Source organism: Macaca fascicularis, chromosome X (genome assembly GCF_037993035.2).
Source record: "Macaca fascicularis isolate 582-1 chromosome X, T2T-MFA8v1.1".
NCBI lineage: Eukaryota > Metazoa > Chordata > Mammalia > Primates > Cercopithecidae > Macaca > Macaca fascicularis.
The window spans coordinates 99,724,854-99,729,752 of NC_088395.1; the positions used below are offsets into that span (position 1 = coordinate 99,724,854).

General features: G+C 40.2%; 1 pseudogene; it reads right to left on the reverse strand.

The window, feature by feature from the left end:
- Nucleotides 1-706: 706 nt before the first annotated feature.
- LOC102126268 (AP-2 complex subunit beta pseudogene) lies at nt 707-2,648 on the reverse strand (annotated as a pseudogene).
- Nucleotides 2,649-4,899: the final 2,251 nt, after the last annotated feature.

Sequence of the window (4,899 nt, forward strand, 5' to 3'; positions counted from 1 at the left end):
ACTATACTCAAAAAAGGGTGTAGAAAAAGCCAGCCGTTGGCACAGCATGGAGAAGCCCATAAATAAGGACAGATAGCAGCAGCAGGTGGCAAGAGGTGGGAGGTGACGGAAGCAGTGGTTACAAATGTTCACAGGAAGCTAAAACTATCCAACAGGTTGTGCCTTAATGTTAGTACAGGTTAGACTAGTTACTACCTTGCAGGGTGCCCTCAGTGTGTTTGGGTTCAGATTCTACACAGCAATACAGTTTCTTCCAGTTAAGAGTTCTTGACTTGCACTGATCACAGCATGATTGGAGGTTACTGGACCAGTCTTGTTAGTTTTTCAAAATGCTGTCGTAGACCTGATAGATGTATTGAGAAACTTCAGGAGCTCCACACTTCAGTGACAGCATATAACTGGGGTTTCCTGGCTGGATATGTAGCTTGGCCAAAATCCAAATGCCATTAGTGAACTTCAGGGATTGGTACACAATGTCCTGACCTTCCATATTCCTCTTGGCAATAGTCTAAACATGATTGTTTTGCAACTTGCTGGAAAGTGTCAGCATTTAAATGTCATTCCTTAATCTGAAATTGAAGTTCATTTTCATTGCGAATATTCTTCCATGTTGCAAGGAAGACTTGGTGCTCCATTTTGCCATCTTCTACAAAAAGCACATTGAGTGGGCTGAGGCAGCTGAAGTAGAATACATCGATATTGTTTTTCATAGCCACCTGTTTAAAAGACTCCCCAGAAGATCACCTTGAGAGGGGATAACCATAGGCTGTTCCAGGTTCGTTGCAGTAGTGGTGCCAACAAGGCTGTCCCCTGCATCAGTGCTCCCATGATGAATTGGCAAGTGGTTACGATGGATTCCATGACTTCCTTCCACAAAAGCATTGGAAGGCTTGTGATACACAGAGGCCAAAGAACCAATGTGGCAGATTAGTTCATCCAACACAGTTGGCTCAATAAATTCCGTCTTCAGAGATCCGTGGCTTCTCAGACAAGACTACTTATTTAGCTGTGACAGGGTCAGTTGAGAGAAGATCCCAATAAATATAGCCCTGGTCTTGAAGGTCAGGATTATCAGAATCCTGTGTTGCCAAAGTCAACACCTGCTGGACTAGCTTCTGTGTTTCTGGTGGTTTCTTGAGAAACAGCTTCACTATGGCAGTAAGCAGAGTGAGCTGCACCTGGGTGCTTTCATCATGAAAACCCTCCAGGAAGCTTTCTAGTAACTCATCTGCATTGTTAATTCTTTCAGCATATTCTCCCACAATCCAAATCATAGCCTCTCGAGCATCTGGCTCATCCAGTGAGTCTAAGTTCTCACATACAGTGGCAATGATACTTTCACACTTGTTAGAGTATTTGCGGAAGATGTCCCTGATGACAACAATCATTTCTTGGACCACATAATTCACTTTGGTCTGGATTAGATCAAGCAATGTACTTACACAGCACACTGCAGATTGCTCCATCTTGATGGCACACCGTCCAATGGCCCTCACAGCTTTTTGAACAAAGTCAACATTCACCACTGTGGCATGTTCCTTCAGTTCTGCCAGAATTTGAGTGATGTTGGCTTGTGATGCCAAATGAATCCTGATGTCCAGCTTCTCTAGTTTAACATAGATGGGATCATTGTACTTCACAAAGAAGACTTTGATTTCCTGCTTCAAGATTTCAGGCCTTTTCTGGACAATTAAGTTGATGTTCCTCAGGGAGACATACTGCACTTCTGACTCCCCGGACAGCAAAATGACAAGTGGAGGGGCTAACTTCTTCAGCAGCATATTGTAGTAGTCAGAATCCTTAGGTAACAATTCTAGAAACTTCATTAGGACTTTTACTGCTGAAAGCACCACTGCTGAGTTGGCATGGGATAGCTGGGGAGTTACCCGCTCACAGATGCGCTGAGCCTCCTGATCATCTTTAGGGTTGTAATTAGACAGGCAGTCCAGGATGAAATCTGGCCCCTTCAGTGCACTCATTCAGGGCTGTCAGCAGCTTATTAATGTTCTGTGTGTTCAGATCGAGTAAGTTGCTGTTTGGTTGAGACTCACTGATTTCAGATAATGCTGCTACAGCATTAGCCACCACCATTACATTTGAATCTGCTATAAGACCTCATAGAGAATCCAAAAACCCCTGATCTTCCACCATTTGGGCGTCGATATCATGGAGATTTGCCACGCATACTGCTGCTGTTTTCCGAACATAGGAATCCTCATCCTCCAACCACTTGAGGAGGGGCTCACAGAGATATTCTGTAATTTTGTCTACCCGGATGCACCCCATGGTTTTGACTGCCAAGGCTCTAATCAAAGGATTAGGATCTTCACAGTCCTTTATGAAACTGTTTACAGCCATGATGGCCATGCCTGGCTGACTCTTGGCATAGTTCATCAAATAGAGATACACAAGCTTCTTTAGTTCCAGATTGCCAGTCTGCATACAGTTCATTATGTCTGGAAAGACAGAACTAGCATCCTTCCCCACGGTCGCAACAGCAATCACTTTCTTCGCAGCCTCCTTTCTCTTTTCTTTCTTTTCATTGTTGAGTTCAGCTTTTAGTTCAAATATTTCTCCTTTTTTATTGGTTGTGAAATACTTGGAGTCAGTCATGACTTTGGATCTTTAATGTGCACTGGAGGCAGAGGTGAAGGTGAGGGAGGGGTGGTGGTGGCAGCCAGAGAGCACAGCCCCGGTGGTGGTGTAACGGTTCACATTTGGTTGCCTAGATTTTATTGATGAGGTAAGAACAGAAGTGCTCCAACAGCAATCTGTGTATATATCTATAATTGCACTGGGCACAGCACATTGAAATAATCTATGTAAATATCTCACTCCCTAAACCAGAGGTTTTTGAAGTGTGATTCAAAGACCCTCGGAGTCCCTAAAACAATTTTAGAAGGTTTATAAGATCCTCCCTTTTCAACAATGTACCTGTGTGAGGCTGAAATGGTTTCGTATATGTCAATCAAATAACATATCACAACAGATTGAATGAAGTAGTTATGACAATCCACTTCTTCTATTTATTAAGATAGACATTAAATAAATTTTCAAAAATGTAAAATAATTCTACTCTTCTCATTATCTTTTTTATAAAAATATCACAATTTTTAAGAAAATATATGTTAATAATGTCAATATATAGTGGGCTTATTATTGGCATTTAAAATAAATCAATAAATTAGTATTGTAAAAGTTTCTCAGTTTTTTTTTTGTTTGTTTTTTTTGTTTTTTTTTTTTGAGATGGAGTCTGGCTCTGTCGTCCAGGCTGGAGTGCAGTGGCCGGATCTCAGCTCACTGCAAGCTCCGCCTCCCGGGTTTACGCCATTCTCCTGCCTCAGCCACCCGAGTAGCTGGGACTACAGGCACCTGCAACCTTGCTCGGCTAGTTTTTTGTATTTTTTTAGTAGAGACGGGGTTTCAACGTGTTAGCCAGGATGGTCTCGATCTCCTGACCTCGTGATTCGCCTGTCTCGGCCTCCCAAAGTGCTGGGATTACAGGCTTGAGCCACCGCGCCCGGCCAAAGTTTCTCAGTTTTAACTTTGAATGTGGCAAATATCAATAGATACAATGAAGATAAACAAAAATAATTTTGGGATTCTCAATAATTTTTAAGAGTGTAAAGGACTCTTAAGACAGAAAAGTTTGATCACCACTAATCATAGGATTGCTTAGGGTTGGGCCATCACATTTGTCTTTGTATCTTCAGGGCCTAACACATTGACTGACATAGTAAGTGCTAAGCACACATTGAATTGAACAGAACTTAAATACCATGAGTAAGGGATAGAGAGCTTGCATTGAGTTCTGAAGATATGTATTTGATGAGAAGAATGTGAATGGGAGCTGATCAAGGGTGAGGAAAAGGACTGTCAACAGACTTTGAAGACCCTGATGAAGTTGGAGACCATGAATTTATAGATGTACCAGTCTTCAGGATTATGAGATTTTATTCAACAGTAATAAGCTGTGTACATGTAGGAATAAGGGATGTCACAAAGAAAAAAGTCAAAGGTTATGTTTTCTTATTAACCTACTTTTTTTCATAGGCTTAGAACAGAGCAGGGAGTAAATACACGTATTATCTAAATATACATAATTCTTGCCTAGAGTGTGCCCTTTATTCAATGTTTATTTCTGAAGTCAGTGTGTATTTTTTCATATTTTTATATTGATATATCAAAGGTATATATATTCTTGGAGTTTGTGATATTTGGTACCTGTATAAATGTGTAATGATCACTCAGGGTAATTGGGATATCCATCACCTCAAACATTATCTTTTCTTTGTGTTGGAACCATTACGATTCTTGTCTTCCAGCTATTTTAAAATATACAATACATTATTGTTAACTATAAGTTTCCGATTGTACTGTTGAGTATCAGAACTTATTCCTTCTGTCTAACTATATTTTTGTACCCATTAACCAACTTCTCTTTGTTTCCTCCTCCCTCTTTCTCTTTCCAGCTTCTGGTAATCATCATTCTACTCTCCATCTCCATGAGGTCCCCTTTTAGAGTTCTTAAGAGTGAGAGCGTGCAATATTTGCCTTTCTAGGCCTGACTTATTTTACTGACCTTAATGACCTCCAGTTCCGTCCATGTTGTTGCCAATGACAGGATTTCCTTCTTTCTAAAGGCTGAATAATATTTCATTGTGTATATAACACAATTTGTTAATCTATTCATCCATTTATGGAAACAGGTTGATTCCATGTTTTGGTGATTATAAATAATGCTGCAATAAAAATGGGAGTGCAAATATATTTTTAATACACTGATTTTCTTTCTTTAAGATACATACTCAGTAGCAGAATTGTTTGATCATATAGTAGTTCTGTTTATAGTTTTATGAGGTAAAGTGTGTATTTTTTATGAGAATTCCCCAAATGCCT